The 19,093-nt window shown below is 43.9% G+C and overlaps 1 protein-coding gene across 3 annotated transcripts in view; it reads right to left on the bottom strand.

The window, feature by feature from the left end:
• Positions 1–19,093, bottom strand: part of LOC104023679 (glypican-5) — a 388,175-nt gene that overhangs the window by 40,178 nt on the left and 328,904 nt on the right. The window lies entirely within an intron of this gene.

Raw genomic sequence — 19,093 nt, 5'->3', positions numbered from 1 at the left:
CTAAGGTAACCTATCTTGTTAGCCACCTGCAGTGCAGCGGCTCTAGAGTTCCTCACTCAAATTTGGGACCTCCTCATTATGTAACCTCCAGAAGTCACACTTTACAAAATAAGCAACTGTTTCAATGATTTCCATATGGCTAAACTTTAGAAGAAGGAGTACTTGCACCATTAAATATTTACAGTATTAGAGGGTCAGGGATGCACCAAGAGGTTAGTTTTCTTAGGTGCCTTGTATAGCTCTAAAGGTGCCTCCAGAAGGTAATTCTCAGCCAGGACCTAACTCAGGAGCTCTGAATTACCTTTGGGAGTGGAGATTGCCCCACCATTCACTGTCCCCCCAGGATGTCTAGGGAGAGCCGCTTTCCTGAAACAGGCAGTGAGAACAGGTGTTCAATGCATCAAAATGAAAAATGAGGAATTTCACATGCAACTATACGCTGGTAACTCTCTTGGCGATGTTTTGAGGACCTTCCACCCAGAAATCCCACTGACTGAACACCCTCCTTATGAAAAAGCAGCTGGATCAAGCTCTGAAAACAGCGCTACTTCCAGACTTCCTGAGCCCTGAAGTTGGACATGCACTACGTTAAGTTTCCGAAACACAAATGTAATTTTGCTAGACTCTGGATCTAAGGCAGGAAAAGAAAAGGACAAATGCCTCTTCCCTGAGGCAGGTGATTTTCACCAGGCATTAGCCAAAAGTATAAAGATGAGATGCTGGTAGCTGGGATGGAGCTGAAGCTCATGAGCAGTAGTAGCAGTACTACCTCCTTCCCATCAACATTGTTACCAGTGCCACACTGCTAATAAAGAAGTAGTGAGGTAGGTTGTTGTTGGTGTTTTTTTTTTTTTTTATTCTTTTTTTAAATTTATTTTTTTAACACACACACACTTCTCCTGACAAGATATCTGAAACAGCTCATCAAGGAAAATTAAAACTAGCAGTGGTCAACATTTTAGGAAAAAAAGTCCATCCAAAAATCAGTGTGATCAGCATAACTCCTATTGTCAGTGCCACTGAATCCACATCAATCAGGCCCTAGCTTTTTTAGCCACTTGGGCATGCAGTTGAGCTGCACAGCATGACTCAAAGGTTAGTGTTCTGTGACCACTTAAGGCCAGGATTGGAAATAACTGTAAGCCAAAGAAGTACCTATTGATTAGTAAACAAAGGAAAATGCACTGCAGAGCCTGTTTTCAGAAGGTCCCTTAAGATATATTGAAACTAGTATCTACATCCCTATTTTATACTGTTATTCAATACACAGCCTTGAAACCCACACCCAAAACCGTCACAACAAAAGGCACCACCACACAGCCAAAGCAGTGGCTTCCCAGAAGGCCCAGGTCTCTTGGGTGAAGGTGGCAGGGTTGGAAGCATTGCTCCTGGGGACAGAACCATTCTCGGTGTCCCCAGCACCCTGCGCTTGCGGTGCGTCCCCCACAGACAATCCCCACTCGTGCCAGCATGCCGTTACGATAAACAGGATTAGAGAACTGAGAAGTTTTCACTCTAGATCAGTTCTTCAAACTTCATCACATGCTTGCACGCAGACTTATGCAGAAATAAGGGAAGGGAAGGAATGGGGCAGGAATAAATGGGGAGGCACTAACGCAGACTGCCTTTTCAAAACCCTTCGTGCCTTGCTCCTGTTAGGAAACGAACAGCTCGCTGGTTCTGGAAACGTGCCCAGGTCACTACATGGTTTGTTGGAATGCAGATTGCCAAAACTCAGTTACATCTCCAGGATGGCACAGCTGAGACAAGGTAAACCGTCAGCAAAGGCAGGGCCCGAGAATGGCAGGGTGACACACCTCATCCAGCCCAGGTAAAGACAGCACACAGGGAGCCCGAAAGACCCAGAGGAGCACCTGACCCTGAGCCAGGGACAGGTACGATAAGATACGTAAAATATATCTGACAATATTTAATTGCTTAAGGTTCGAGTCACAGATTGTTTTTCACTGTTCTTATATTTTGCTTCCGCTTTCGCACGTACCACATTTACAAAAAAAGACAATGCAGGATACGAGATGCTATTGATACAGTTATATAGCAACTAAAGAAGATCTAAGAAATGATGAGAGAAAAACAGAAAGCATACACTGAGTTTCAGTGAGGGATCTCTGGCTTCCTGTGATAACGGCAGATAAGGTTAAAGATTCACATTTTCCACAGCAAAATAAAGACTTGCTTTGACAATAATAATGTACGCAGCACATCCTTCTTACAGGACAGCATCAGCTCTTCGACACCGAATTAGATCATGAGGACAAGCGTTACTCTTATGCCGCAAACAACCTGCAAGATTGCAAGCACTGCGTCTGATGAAGCTTTAAAGTAGATAAATACAATTAATGTAATCTAATATTTTTATGCAAAATAGGTCTTGTCACAAACAAAATGCAAAGGAAATCCCCTGGTTTCACTCCATAACATGACAATGTTTGATTGATAATTATCATTTCATCATCGTGATAAGTTTAAGCTTTTATATGGGGTTTGATTTAGTGCAGCATAATACTCTGGTTAAAAACACATTAATAACAAGTCAACTGAAAAAATTAAAGTGTTAGCTTGCCAAAGGGAGAATCATTACAAGATGTTTCTAATGGGGTTTCCTAATGAATTGTTACTAGTCTGCCTATATTTTTCAACACTTTCATCCACACTCCAGACGCAAATAAATTACTGCTACTAAAACCTGTGGCTAACATAGGTAAATAAAGAAGAAAAAGGGGTGGTTATACTGAGGAATCCAGATCACCTGTCTCATTCAAAGAAAACATACTTAACAGAACCAAATGTGACCTTATAAACATATTTAAACATGTTAATTGTTGATCATCCTGATCAGCGTTTTAAATTGACTGCAGTTCACTACCTCATCTGGCCTTCAAACAAAGCTAGAAACATGGCAGCTACTTGAAGGAGAGGCCAAATAAAGCAGAGTTTATGTCTGACTTAAAGCTTATATTTGTTCTTATTCCAACATTAAGCACACAGACCCACAGAGATATGCAATTCCCAATACCAAAGGAACTGTCACTGAAAGCAATGAGTCATGAAAAATATAACTGCACATTTTGTACTGTACATTGTAAGACGCACATTGTGAATGGCTACAGGGATGCCTACTGAAGGAAACACTTCTGCCTCTCATCGGCTGTTCCTGCCTTCTCACGTGCCTTCTGCTCTTTCACGTTATGCCAGTAGTGAACCTTTATCATCTGCATTTGCTGCCCCGCGGGAGTGTATTCGTGTACCCCTCTGCAATTCAATATGCAACTTGAAGATGTTTCTTTCCCACTCCTTTAATTGTTCTAATCCTGTAACTACATGAGTTGGCATTGTAAGAGTTCATCAGTTGTTCTCTGTTGTCCGAAACCAGCATAATTAAGAGTAGTATGTGGCCTGACTTATTTGGGGATATGACTGCTATGGAAATTGTGCAACACGACCGGATTTTTATCCTATTGCCTTCCTTTCCTCCCCTAAACCATGTTTCAAACCTCTCCTAATCCATCCTCCTCATCCATTACTTTGTACTTCCCCATGTTGTACTCTCAGAACAGCTTCACTGAATTTTCTGTTGTACATTTTACTTCTGAAAAAGGCCATGTACACATAAGCACGTGAACAATAAATCATAAACACAGCTCAATCGCACGAGCTGGGGTTAGCTGATAGCCAGGTCTCCAGGGTGAATTTCCATAAGCACATTTGCCTGATTTTACGATCTCATTTGCTCTCCTGGAAATCGTTAAGCACAAGGAATTATGCAAACCACAGAATGCTGCGTGAATGGAGGTCTGAGCAGGGAGAGCTTGTGTTTTCTTAATGAGCACCTGCTGTAAGAGATGCTGCCAATATCCTGTGCAGATGACACCAGCAAGAGAGTCAGGTATTGACCGGTGCCTCCAGGGTGTGGGAGGAATTGTTAAGGGTCTCCTGAAAGCACAACCCACAGTAGTTCCTTGGAGATGTGCGAGTTGCCGGTAATAACGTTATCCCTGCAGTCCCAGTTGCCCAGATCCACAGTGCCACGGAGCAGAACCAGCACGAGGCTTTCCAGAAACAGAGACGCAAACAAGCATCTCATTTACCAATGCTGCCACTTTAAAGGAGCTATAGATTAAATAAAGTCCATCTCGCTGTTTCTGAGTAGGCAGATTGTTGTGGGTAAGACACTTCCCACTGCGCTGACTTCTTAAATCTACCAGTGCCTGCTCAAAAGGAGCTGAAACTGATTATACTCAATGTGCTAAATGTCACTTAGTCATGATATGCGAGGTTTCTTCCGGCTTCCTGGGGACTAGAAGAAAACAGACTGAGCTATAATTTCGTACCGGTGAGAGAGAGTTCGGTCACCAAAGGGCCAAGGAAACGTTGCCAAGCTGGTGAGGATGGCAGGAGGTGGAAAGAATAGGGAAAGGAAGAAACAGTACCTACTTGAACTGTCATGAAAGCTTTAAGGAACTACATTTAAAAAACTAAGGAGATATTTTAGGGAGATGAAACACTTGCTAATGTGATACTTATATTAAAATTGTAGCCAGATTGGATAGTGGTATAAAACATGTCACTGGAACCAGCACTTCCATATTGTATGCTGTGAATTTTGCCTTGAGGGCAGAAAAAGCAGCAAATGAAATGGGAGATTTCCACTCCCCCATCCCAGCTGAGTTTCATGTAGTTATATCAGCAGGCTTACATATCAGAAGGCATACTGGAAAGGGGGTATTTTTAACTGAATCGATCAGAATCAGACAATTCAGCATTTTTTTGACTCTTCAATGATAAGACCTTAACCCGGGGAAGGTATTTTTAATTCCAATCGAGTACTGTTTAATCTTGGTAAAATGCTGTAATATTAGGCACTGCAAATAGCTCACTTGCAAAATGACAGTAGTATTTTATTAGTATTTGTCACAATAGTTCTCTGGGAGAAGCAGCTGTGAGGGACTGAGAATGGAAAGGAAGGAAAGGTAAGTGGGTTTCTTTGGAATGAGCCCAAAGTCACTCCCACTCACCAGAGACGGGATGCCGGGATGGCACTTCTTCTGTTACCAGGCATACGTAGAGACATACACACACACACACACACACCCACCCACCCCCAAGGGAAGCAAAGCCAATTTCAACTGGGAGTTCTCAATGGGAGAGCACACACCCTGACCTGGTGTGGGGCTCATTACTAAAATAGTTTCCTTTGCATAAGGGTTTATGGTTTATGATCAGGAGAAAATGACAAATTATGTGGACAAGAAGATGCTGCCAACATGAATCTAAGGGTTAGCAGCAAAGAGCTGTATATCCTTAGAAAACCTTCAGTCTAAGAGAAGCTGCTAGTATCTTGCACAGCACAACATTACGAACAGCAAGGCTGAAGCATCTTTCACCTCCGGCTGTAACCAAAGAGGTAACCGCAAAGATGACGTGCTCAGGAGTCAGATATTCTAGCAAACATACGGTTTCTCTTACACCCGAGCATAAAAAAAAAATATATAAACAAAAAGACCATAAACAAGCTCCTCTGGATTAAGTTGACACCACTTACAAATAACTAGGAATAAAATCTCTAGATGCTCTAGACTGTATTCCATGCCATTTACTGCACTTGGGAGAAAAATAACACACACCGGGCAGGTTCGTCATGGGTGGTGGGGGAGAGGGTTTAGGATGACAGCAATTACAGTAAAATTGTACACAAGACTAATGGATACACACCTCCCTGTGTGGAAAGCTCCAAAGCTGGGCAGTGGCTAATGAAATAGCTTATTTAAACCTCAGAGCCTCTTAAATACCGAAATATTGATAGTAAGGATGAGGCAGATGTTTTGGACCGGAGGAGAAGTTCTGGCAGCCCTTAACCTCTCTCTGAAAACTGAATTCTGGTTGCTTCTTCAGTGAGTCAGTGTCTGTTAAATGATTTGACTCCCCCTGGGACTTCAAAAATATGTTTGGCAAAACACTTAAAATAATACTTATTTCTGTGCTAGCCTTGGGTTAACCACACACCAAACAGCCAACCAACAAAGTCAGGGCCCCTGTGCTGCAAACACTTTACCAGGTGGGTGAAATTCACCCCAACACTGCAGAGACCAGGGAGGCAGGAGAAATGCCCTGTGAGGAAGGATGGGTTATTACTCTGGGAAACACTATTTCTGCTCATCCTAAGTGAGAGATTTTCACTGTTTCATCTGTCACAGAAGCAGAGGCGATGCTTTCCTCTTGACCCAGGTCAGAAGATGACCATGATTCTGAATTAGACAGGAAAACTTCAGCCATGCTGGGGGGAGTTTCCCATTTACCTCGGTGTCATCTTTAAAATTGCCAACCTTTTAATGATCAAAAACTTTAGAGAAACTACTCAAAGTGTCTTTTCCCACAGAACTAAGAATCACTCAGGGTTTTTTTTACTAAGCTGTGAGCACTAGAGGCAGTGTTTACTAAAGGCCTTTCTGTGGATCAGCATTTTCTGACTTTCAGCGGTTTGTCACCCTTCATTCACTGCTCACTCATTTAGATCCACTGATACTGGCAACGAGAGCCTTGTTATGACGAGCCGGCCACAATCTTAAAACGTGCTTCAAGATGAATTACATTGTTGCATACTTAAAACTAGCAGAGGCCCACCCGAAGTAAGGCTAGCTGTGTAATTATCATTGACTGAGAGTTAAATCGGATACACAATGGGGTGAACCCTTCGGGACACGGGTGGTTACAGTATGGGGGCAGTCTGCCACAACACCTTCCTCAGACTGACGTCCCTCCCCGCAGTTCTCCCGCCTGAGAGCCCCCGGGACACTGTCCCTGTGCTGCCGTGGCTTCACACGATTTGTGTGCAGGGGCTACGCGAGAAGCTGGATCGCGCAGGAAGGCAGATGATGCACCTCTGTCATGTGGCTGCTGCGCGTCAGGCCACAAAACAGAGAAAGGCTGCTGTGCAAGATGGCAGAAGTTGTCCTGGGTCACAGCCTGGCCAGTCATTTGGGCACCACCACCTCCTGGCACCTGGGCACACAAAATCTATCTCCTCCACAATTTAGGAGCATGAGACGTGATCATGTAAAGATAGCCAAGTGAGCTGCGAAATAGCCAGCAGGGGCAGCAGCAATCGTCTCATCACAGGAGAACAGGCTTCACAACCTAGCCAAGCGCCCTGGGGAGAGGCGCACGAAGCCAGTGGTGCTGCAGGCATGCTGCCGTGTCACCCGAGCTCAGCAGATCCGTGCTGGACCAGTTGTCTTCACAGGGTTTACAATCTTACCTTGGGATGACGACACTATCATATACTTGGGAGCTTTTGAAATCCTATCCAAACGCACCTAAATCAAGACTTGACATTTTTGCTCATGTCAGGAGACACATCCCTCCTGAACAAATGCTTGCTCAAGATCAGAATTTCCTGTTTACCCCAGGCAGAGTCCTAAGGACTCATTAAGAAACGTGCATACTTATCTTTAAGAACCTTTCCCCTTACTCAATCCTAAATTCAGATCCTTTTCACTTTCTTTCAAAAGATATTTATCACGGTAAATTTCTCAATTTTACATCTCATCCTTTTAAAGGTCAGGGTACAATGCTGTATTTATAGAAAAATCATAGTTATCAACAGCTAACATATGGGATGTACTGAATAGCAGGAGTCACAGTATTTATATCGTATTTACTGAAAATGTGTTTGCGGCCTCATTCCTCTTATACTGCTGGGTGATGCACTAACTTACAAATTAAACATTAACAGTGATGGCAACTGATTTACTAAATAGAAATTATGATTCACTAAATTACAGCAGCACCTGCTGTTACATATTGGCATTTATGAGACCTGCATTGATGAATTTTAACACTACAGTGTGTTAGAGATACCAACTAATAAGTTCTACACTCAAATCAATATAGCGCATGAAAATCAGTGATAATTATTCTGCCATCTAATAGAGAGGCTTTCCACTGGTTGCAACATTTGCCTTCGTGTTCAAGGCTGTATACTTATGCCTACTAAATTCAGATTAAGAGAGGCAACAGGACAATCTACATAAATTCTCCTGTGAAAGGAAAGCTCAGCAGTGAAGCCGTATTCTACCATGACTTACACTTTCTGTGATGTCTCTAACTTATTCTCATCTTCCACTGATTGGACAGGAGAGCAACTGCAAACCCCAGACCACTCTTATGTTTAATTTATGGCAGTAAGGCTGCTTCTGCTGCAACCTGTCCTTTCTCGGTTTGAGTTCTGATGGGAAACAATGGGCTGCTTAAACTGAACCGGCTCTTTAGCCAGGGATTTATTTCCTGAGATGCTGCAAGTGCCACTACTCTGCTAGCCTAATGCAAGCAGATTGACCTCCTAGAGCTGCCTCCCGACTTGTCCATCTGCACTGCTGCTCAGGTAAGCCAGCTTCTGTCAGAACATGAGCAACTTCATAAATACAAAGGAAGAAAGTACATGAGACTCCAAAATAAACAGTTATATGTTTGGGTTTTGTTTTTTTTCTTTTTTTAAGCTTGGCTTTTTCCTGCCCCCCAAAACCATTATGGGGTCAGGGTTGCATTGTGAGACAAAGTTTCTCCCTTTTGCCCTGTCACCTGTGCTCTGTGAACCATCTTAGGAGGAACAGGAAACACTTGAGTGAGTGTCAACAGTACGTTGACATCAGGGCACCTTTCACCTCTCATTTGGTCATATGCATTGGCCTAGATATCAAACATCTAATGTGTGCTGCTGTCTGGTGGTTCTGCTATGCCTCTAGCAAATAAATTGGTAGTCAAAACCCAAATACCTTTATTGGGAGAGAAAATATGCCTGTCTGCCTGAAGGCCAACAGCTGCTTTTTCCTCTTCTTTAATGCAAGATCACCTAGTTCAGAGGAAAGGTTTGTTGGTGATACAACGTGAGAACTCAATGTTTCTGAGAATATAACAAATGCATCTCTTCCTCTGACTTCATGGGGTTTCTTTTGATCAGCCAGTGTCAATCCGCCAACTTTCACAGACACTGAGAATCAGATTTGAACGTGCTCAGTACTTACAGGGTTGGTTCTTAATTGTTATGCACTGACCTTTTAATCTATCAAAAAAATCTCAACAGAGGAAAGATAAAGCTAGTTGTTTTACAACCTTAACAGACATTTGAAACCCAATAAGGCCATATGTGAAGACACTGCCTAGCACGTACAGACAGGCAACACAGCTTTATGCAGTGTACTACGGGAAGCAAGCAATTCAGTCCTCCCTGCAAAACTGACAGTCATCAGATAGAAATCTCATTTCAAATCCTCTGCGCTGCCTCCCTCCAAACGTGCCAGCCAATGCTGTTAGAAGCGCTCAAGATTGCAAGCCTACCAAGAAGTCTCATAGCAATCACCTTATTAAACTATCATCTGTCATCGTAATTTAATTATTTGGTGCCTAGACCATTTCTACTCAGGATTGTTTTTCAACACCTGTGGTAGTGGATCATTTACCTAGATGGCATTTTATTTCATTTTTACAATTCTAATCTAATCTGCGAGCTAACAGAATTGTTTTAGCTGTCACGAATTCAGAGGCACACAAAGAGCTTTCTTAGAAATCAGCCTCTTCGCTGATGCTTTAAGAAAAATTTCTCAAAACTGAGTGTTCCTCTAATTTCATTATAAATTCTCCGATTCTTCTTCAGGTTAGACTGACTGAAAAGGATAGTGCTCCATTATCACAGTACATTTAAAATATGTATTAAACACAAAACTATGCAGAATCTTGTTTTATGCCAACATAAAACCAGATCCATATCAACCTTTGGAATTCTAGACGATTTCTCAAATTACTTAGCGTATGAATTAAAGAAAACTAATCTCTTGATATGAAGTACCTGATTATACAAACGACACGTGCCAAGCCCTGCCAGACCTCCTCGCATGGGTCACGGACCAGTGGGGACCTTGCCTTTCACCCTCAAATGCCTGCCTTCAGTCCGCTGCTGCTCCCTCCATAGGGAATCCAGAAACACCCAAAGTCTTTAAAAAGATTTCATTCCCCTGCGGAGCTACACAACCTGCTGGTGCCTGTGGTGACACAGGGTAATCTTTTTTACAAGATGACATCTTTTATTAGTCAAGCAGAATACAGTAAATTAAAGCCTTTGGCTAGAAAGGGAAAGGGAGGTACACACTGGTGTGGGGATGCTGGCAGCCACACCAAAATCAAAACTCTGACCTAAAATGCCTGGCACCCCCTTCAGCACCCCTCCTGAGCTTGCACATCTTAATTCCTAGCAGATTTTTCAGACAGTTTTGTGACTTTGCTTCTCTTTCCAAGCTCCGTTCATGCCACTCTCACTTTTCTTGCCTCTCTCAGCTGCTCAAGGTTATAATTCAATGGCCTCCCCCTGCACCACAGGGGACCCCCGTGCTAGGCTCCCTGGCCAGACAAACACTCCCCTCCTCGCTCTTCTCTCTCCTCCTTTCTGTCAAGGTGCATCACGGCATTGAAGTAAATGGAGTAAACCAAGTCACTTCTGCTTTTTGGAAGCATGAGAGAAAGATCCCCACCACCCCCTACAGTGGGCCATTTCCTACAGTTTGCCTTCAAAGCTCCACACAGCCTCCTCTCTAAAAAAGCCAGGGGCCACATGCCTTTGGCTCAATGACAAGGGCCAGGAGGGGATGTGCATATGGTGCTGTGAGACACCTTACTGAGTGATGTTCATCCGATATTGATATTTCCCCACACAGACAGTGTAAATGCAAACCATACACAGCTGATCTTTGAGGATGGAAATGCTCAGCAGAAGCACTAAATCAGGACTCGCACTCCCTTCCCAGGGCCTTCCCAGCTGGGGGCCATACTGCAGCAATCAGAGGTCTCTACTTGCAAATCTGGCTTGTGCTTGTTTCCATCACACTACCACAGAGCGTCATGTATAGTACTGAAAGGTAAACTAGAATAATGCTGTCATCCAGTGATGCAATTCAGTGCAGAGTGACATTTTTGGTAGGAATCAGGTACCTAACTGTGAAACACACCCTGGGAGCCCAGGGGCTGGCACATGTAGGCCAGCACCCTCCTGCATGCCAGGGAGACTTCAGTGTCACCCGCAGTCATTAAATGATATTTCTCCTACCCCAGTGGTACTAGCACCCTACCTGCTCTGCATAGCTCAAATGGGAACCCACTCGTGTTATCCTTTGGATACTGCAGCATGTATCCCCCTTGGATGTGCTGGGGAGCTAAGGCACTTGCTAAACTTCTTAAATCAAAAAACCCTAGTTTATGGATTTGCCATACCAAATAAAAAATACCTTGTTTCATCCATTTAATCTTAAATAACAATAATCCACATTAAGGTAAAGAAAGCCAAAGTGCCCAACACAGAGAGCACAAGTACATGTGTTTATAAGTCACAAAACAAAACAAAAAAACCACAACCAAACACACACTACCTTTAGTCTAGTTACACTACAGTTACATCAGAAAAGTGCCTCTTTTCCTCATTAAACTGAATTGCTGTTTCCCTCCTAACGAGATGATAATCATGACTCGAGGCCCTTTGCCTGCCCTCCCTCCTTCTGGTGGGAGAGCTTAACTCCGAGAGCCAAGCTCCGCACACACGTTATTGATCCCAGCCCAGCCCGGCTTCCAGCTGGGTCTCTAACAAAGCCTGGGTTACTGAGCACAGCTCGCAGAGCAGCTGATTTACCTCTTGAACTTCCTGACATTATTGGATCTTCCAGTGAAGACTTGTCAAGAGAAAACAAGGGCAGATCATTAGCTCTTCTGTTTTCCCCCCCCCAGTTGCAGCTAGCCGGGACAATCAAGCACAGAAGCTGTGGGTCATTCCTTTTGCATCAAACTCACTGAGCAACTTCTTTGAATCTCTTCAGATCTGTAATGTGGAGAATGCCCTTCAATCATATCTAATGCTTTTCCTCTGCTGAAGGAAAAAGCACCCCAAGAGGCGTTCGACATTACCTGCTGAATTGCCGTAAAATTACAATTTCCCTCTTGTTATCTGTTCATAGGGGGTCTCTTGACAAAGCCCACTTGGGCAGGGTTAAGTAATTTCTGATGCTTCCCCTACGGCTGGTTCTTTGGAAACCCAGGCACACACCTGCAGTTAGCATTAATCACGGATGCCAGCCTGACTCCCACAGGCCTGGAAGTCTTTGGCAGCTTTATGAATTAATTGTTACAGCAGGGATCTCATTTCCAGGGAATGATTAAACATACTTTTGTATTTTATTTTTTTTTAAGGAACATAGGATCCAGCTTCTAACACAGGTGATAAAACTCTTACTTGCACACATTTACCTCTCTGGCAGATTTGTCCTTACCTTTTTTTTTTTTTTTTTTTTTTTTTTTTTTTAGGCAAAGCTCAAATGTTTCTCCTAAGATATGGTTATTCACATCTTTTCTATCATCTGAGTATAGCCATTTGGTACTTCACAGGAACTCTCTAATCACCTCTGGGTTATACAGAAAGGATACATAGCTTACAAGGCATACAGCTTATTGATTTAAAAAAAAAGAAAAACCCAAAATCCATGAAAGCCTTGTTGGTATTTTCGGATCCCTTGGTTACTGTTGTCCCAGAGGAGACTTCATATTTGAAATTACAAAGTGCTTGTGCCACTATTGAATTTTCTTTTCAAGCGGTGATCTAGCTTACTTCCCTTTTTAAGGATATTCTTCAGAGCCCAGGGTACCCAGCGGCACTTTTGACTGGGGTGCATTTAAAGTTGCACAGAGATTCACAAGTTCTAGCCCATTTCTGAGGGTTTTTGTTTTGAAACCTCTCCCTACTGGTTTAAGATAACCTTCAGCTTATTTTGATGTTATGTATTTTCTGCACTGAAATACAAAGACCTTCAGTTTGGAAGAGAAGATTCATACTGCCCTCCGTACTTCCACAAAAGCAGGCAGCTGCTGTATCAGCGCTAGCAAGAGCAGCACTGCCGACACGGCCACTGGAGCACATTTCACTGTGGACCTGGGAAGCGTGGGGCCGCTGTGCTGCACTGCTCCATCCCTACCCATCACACTCGGGGCTTGTCCCAAGTAAGTCTGGGAGCTGCTTTATTTCCTTTTCAGCCAGCAAGTCCCCAGGCAGCCTTACACCCAGCTTACTCACTTTGCAGAAGTCATTATCCCCTAACAGATTTGCCTTCTTTTTCTCCACGTATATCAAGTAGGGATTCGTGTGTGTCTAAGACCTACACTATGGAGTGCAATGTGAGCCCTGCTCTGCCCCTCTTCCCAGGCTACCTGTCCCAAACTAGCTCCTCCTCCTCTTCTTCCTCCTTTTTATGTTAGGGTGGCATCTGGGGTAGAGTCAGAAGGGAATAAAGACTACAATTAAACTTCACAGCTGGGAAAAGATGAGTCTCAGCACTTTTCCATTCCCTCCCTATCGCCCCCAAATCATTACTGAAGTATTTGTTCTCATTCATTACTTTTGCACATCAAGAGTCAGTGAACAGATATGCAACTGGGATGGCATCTTCTGAATGAAAGCTGCAAATTCACATGCTTAGGCACGTGAAAAGATCTGGCATCCAGATACCAAACTAATTGCCCTGCAACAACCAACTGGGACAACTTTGTACCTGTTTCCACATAACCCTGCCATTTGGTTCTTGCTCAGGAACAAAGAGAGAGATTTAAATTTTCCAGACAAAGCCTGGAGACCCCAGACAACAGTCCTGGTTTTTCTTTCTGAAAACCTATTCACAATTCAACCTATATCACATTAAAATGAAAAGGCACTTAAGACAAAAGAAAACCATTCTTTTCTTCTAAACAAAGAACTAAGCACTGCAATGACTTATATTGCCTGCTCCCTTCCAGCATAAATATATGACTTACATATGACTGAGAAAAATATTCCACCAGTTCGGTAGATCAGGGAAGATAATTAACAGATGGATAGGCTACTGTATATCTACACATAATAATCTGCTACTGCTAAGGCTACCAAGACAGCATTAAGTGTCCAAAAATAACAGATTGCCTGTGGATTCTTCAAAAGTCCCTATTGCCTCGCGGAACTGGACCTTCTCCGGCTGACAGGTGACACAAGACCCACTGGAGAGCTCAGCTACAACCACTAATCTGATGACTACAGGATCCTCTGACAGCTGTGCCAGAAAAACTCCCCCAAAGGATGCTCTATGTGCAAAGACAGTTATTCAGGAGAAGTTCCCTTCTGTTCAGGAACAGGGTACCCACATAACTCAGCTGTAGGGATCCGGTTCATTTTTCTACACAGAGAAGCCCTAAGTTACCTAAAACCTTAGGACACTTGGGTCCTTCCCTCTGGAAGCATTCGGGGAAGCTCAGCATCATTTATCAGTATGAGCAGACCTAGAATCAGAGACTAAAAGAGTGTCCCATCTTGTACAAATACACACTTCAGTGATTAATGAAATCTTTGTTTTCGCTGTCATCAAATGTACATGTGAAGAAAAAAAACATCCCATAATTCTGAAGCTGATAAAAACCAAAGTGGCTTCCTGATACATCGAGAGAACACAGAAGAAATAAAGGAATATAGTGGCAGAAAAAGGAAAAGCAGATCTGATTTGTGACTTTCATATGCACCTTATTTTCGCCTTCATCGCTCTACTGCTTGCACGTGGCACACTGCAGCCTGGCAGCCACAGGCACTCACTAGCCCTGGGATCTTTCAGCTTCACTCAGGTTCATGCACCCTGTCACAAGCTTGACTTGATATGACTTACTTTCAAAATATCCTCTGATTGAGCATAAATACAGTATGACAGATGAGTTACACAACTGTTTGCCGACACGTTATTTGTTAAAACCCATAAATTAAAAAAAGTTAGCACAATGCTGTTGCATGTAACTCATTGTGGAATAGTTCCAAGTTAGTTCTTAGGATTGAAGGTTACGTGTATGAATGGGACTCAGGGTGCTCCCTTGTGCTTTTGCACATCTTTTAGGTGGGAGGCCTAGGGAATGACTAGGTAGTTTGCCACTCACAGCAACATACTTTGAAACAACAAGGAACGTAAACTTAACTGCTGGTGAAGCAGTGAGCGACTGTATGAAGCACCTCAGCTGTGTGTGAAGCTGCCCAGTCCTCACAGCAGATCTGCCAGATCCGTGTCTGTCTGGTGAAGGTGGTGCTGGGAACGAACCTGCTGCTGGCACGACGTGGACCAAACCAGGGAAACGCTAATGTGGACGAGAAGGTGACTTCTTCCTTAAGTCAGGAGGAAGGGAGCGTCCCCTCCCAGGGTGCCTTTCCTACCAAGAGAGCCCTGCAGAGCAGCATGCCTTGCCCCCACTATTTTTCTGGACAGCTGTTATTCATACACAGAATACTCCCTGTCTTACCAGTCATCCCCAATCTTACTAGTTGATCTCTTCTCTGTGCTAGTCTCTCTTCGTAACCACGCAGGTATTCATTCACATGGGAAAAGGCCTGTTTAATTACGCACACATTGGCGGCGGGCTGCATTCACACAGAAATCCACCCTGGCAAGGCGCCCGTTACCTCTGGAAGATGACGAAGTGGCAGCCCTGTCAGGACTAGCCGAGCGACACTGGCACAACGGGCCGCGCCTCAGGGGATTAACGTTGTGTAACGTATATAACAAGATGAAGTATGTTCATTATTTTGAAAATTAGCATCAGAAAACAAAGTCCAGAGTTTCGATCTAGATTTATTTCTCCTTTAAATCTCACCCACTTTTTTTTCCCCCTGAATGAAGCCCTGCAATATTTTGATTTAAATTATAGTCATCAGTTAAATCACTCATTTCAGGTATGACAGTAAAAGTGATGTGTTGTAAAATTCATTCCTCAGCTAACATTAGGGAACTTGATTTTAACGTGCGTGACTGAAACGGCTGCTGCTTTCTGTGCATTTGCCTTTGAAAACACCTCCAAAAATAGTAAGGCTAGAGAAACGCTGTGGCAAATGAAATTGCTTTCTCTGGACTGGTTTCTGGCAGACTTGGCTGTGTAAAGGGAAAGATACTGGTTTTAGGAACTGTCCATGTTTATAAGAAGCCTAAATATAGACACAAAAAGGCACGCTGTTCCTGGACAAGGAAAGCAAGCGTGTTTTCAGGAACAATTTACATCTAGTGGGATCTTACCCACTAACCTAGAAAAATACATGGTGTATTCTAATGCACTCAAGAAAATAAAAACACACCACCAAAAAACCCCCCAAACCAGAAACACACCTTTGTCAAAGGGAGAAACTCAACACATCATGGAAACACTGCCACCCTCTCCTGTCTTGACATCTTTTCATCATTTATTATACATGTCAAAATTGTCAATAAAGTCCTAATTCATCAAGAGAGCGGCATCACAGGGGTAGAATATCCAACATTTTCACCTACGGGTATTTTCCTTCCACAGCGCTTTGAAGAAGGGAGTAAAAGGAGCATCAGGATTGGAGGTGAGCACCCCAGCCCTTACTGCAGATGGGAGTGAGCAGGAGCTGGCTTGCTTGAGCGCTACATGGCGGCAAGCCCACCAGCCAACCTGAGGTGGATACGTGTAAGCTGAGATGGATTAATGTTCAATAAATCCTTCCCCTACAATCACAGAAACATTAGGAAGCCAGTTAAAAAAGCAACAGTGAAACTGTTCAGAAAAAAAAAAAATCTGTGGAGGTGACTAATTCAGTGACTGAGCATAAACAGGAAACACAACAGCTGTGTGCAGCTTTGTTCAGGACCAGGGAAACTGCTGGGTAAACGTAGTTTATCATTAGAGGCAATGAGCTATTTAGAGAAATCAAATGAAGCACTTGTTCTCTGCAACAAGCTCAGCACTAGATGAGGGAGCAGCCCACAGATGTGCTTCCTTCCACTAGCACCGACTTGCCAGGGTACCCTGGGCAAGCTGTATAACCATCCAGCCCTCAGCTACCCTGTCCGACACCAGCAGAGCCTGGCCCAGTGCCGTCAGGACTGTGAGGGACTGCATCAGACACCTGCAGGGCACTTCTGGTGCTGACAAGGTTTCAAGGCCTCATGCTTCCTAACCCCTGGAAATGGCTAGGGGCATCAGCAGCCTTTGCTTTCTGTGCTGGGAGCCCCATTGGTACCTGCACAGCTGCCACACCTTTACTCTTTCCTGGAAGCAAGAAGGTGCAGTGAGGGAACACCTGATTTTGGACCTGAACCAAACCTGGAAGAGCTATGTGGAGGCAGAAGATAGTGGTTACCTAGTCCTACAGAACAAGAATATCCATTCAGTGTCTATCTGCCTGTGTGGCAGGGTGCCAACAGCTCTAGCAACATTACTAGGAGATGTACACAACTATTTCAAATAACTCTGCAGTTAAGAAGTAGTCAAAAATTTTTGGAAGCTTTTATTTTTTTTATATATATACACACACATGAATTAGGCTACAATAGCTTTATTAGCACTTCTGTATTTTTATCCTCTATTTTTTCCTCTTGTTTCAACAGAAAGCAAGCAAGGTCTTCATTTCAAGCTTGCACTGATGCCAGTGCCTTGCCAAGAGCTTGGCCACAAGAGAAGTAATGTGCCAACACCAGGGCAACGATTCTTTTCTGTCACAGCGGGCTGTGAATCAGGCCATGAACTGGTGCTTGGCATCCAGCAAGCACACAGGAGGTGGAAGGGCATAAGCTCTCCATTTTGTTTTGGGACACCCCAAGCAGACTGTTTGAGACAATGACCTGCCACTGTATTCTCATCTGCAATCCCCATTATCAATACCTTGAAAACAAGCCCTCAGACATAGGAGGACGTTACCATCTCACTGATGGAAAACCGTGGCACTAAGATGTCACCCAGAGCTGTGACAACTTTCACAGAGCAGAAATAGCAGCCCCATCTGTAATCTGAGTGGTGTTTCTGTGGCCTTCAGCATATCCCCATTTCCCTAAGCAGAGTCCAGTCCTCCTGCAGACCTAGCAGCTCAGCCTGGGAAACAGTCTGACTACATTTCCCAGCAGTTATGGCTGAGTTTGGCATAGTTATGTCTGAACAGAGCTTCTCCTTCCACATGACTCAGAAAGCTGTCCTAAGCAGGTCAGCAGCTTCACTAAAAACACACCATAACCCTGATGTTTTCAGTGGCTAACTGCCTAGGGAGATGGGAACACCTTCTGCCTTCCAAACCCTAATACTTAAAAATGTATACTGTGTAATATGTATACAGTACATGTATGCACTACATGTATATATTACAATAAAAATACATTATATAATGAATTACACATTACACGTATTATACTATAATGTGTATATAGTACATTTGCACTATGTACCTACCCTACTGCATACATTTCATTGGAAAATCATGGCTGCACAGTGAATGAAGATTATTGTAATGGTGGCAAAAATAAATATAGAGACTTAGAAGCTGCACCAAGTTTTTCATCAAGCGTAGAGATCACCATAGACCTCACAGTAGAAAGCAACACTGCACCACTCTGCTCTACCACCTGATGTTTCTCAACAGCCACACAAAACCCCCACCTTCCCCCTGCTCACTCTTCAACACACAAGTTGGCAGAGCCCTTGGGCTAGAAACCACGGCCCATTTCCAGATGCTGATTTTATTCTGGTTCTGCATAACACCCATATTCTTTACCCATCCTTTTTCTCCCGCTCTCTCTGTTTTGCCGTCCCACCTCCCCCCATCCTCCTGCCCATCTCACACCCACACCTCCCGCTGACTGTTCCCCCGCTAGCCCGCCCTTCCACGCTGCTGCCCCCAGGACAGGCAAGGAACAGGGCTGCAGCAGGACTTGCGCCCACAAGCTGGGAGAACGCTGGGTGGCAATGGGATTTGCAGAGCAGGGGAGCACAGCAGGGTGGTGGAGGGGGTGCTTACGTGTCACCCACCAGAGAGACCTGAAAGCGGGCATCAGAGCCTCCGCAGGAAGAGGTTATGCTACAATGCTGCGTTACACAGACACAATCTAGATTCTAAAGAGCAGGTGAAATGCACCTTGGATAAATCAAATAGTTCCAAGTTCATCTTCCCATGCATCCAGTCATTTATGTGAAACAATTTAAAGGCACTTTACAAAGCTTGTCCTCACTAAGAGCCTCCTCTGCCACGCAGATATTTCCCTTCCCC

The sequence above is a fragment of the Nipponia nippon genome, unplaced genomic scaffold (assembly GCF_047370975.1).
Source record: "Nipponia nippon isolate SJK-2023a ecotype South Korea unplaced genomic scaffold, ASM4737097v1 scaffold_7, whole genome shotgun sequence".
Taxonomy (NCBI): Eukaryota; Metazoa; Chordata; class Aves; order Pelecaniformes; family Threskiornithidae; genus Nipponia; species Nipponia nippon.
Note: the sequence above shows the minus strand (reverse complement) of the source record. Positions and strands in the feature narration are given on the sequence as shown.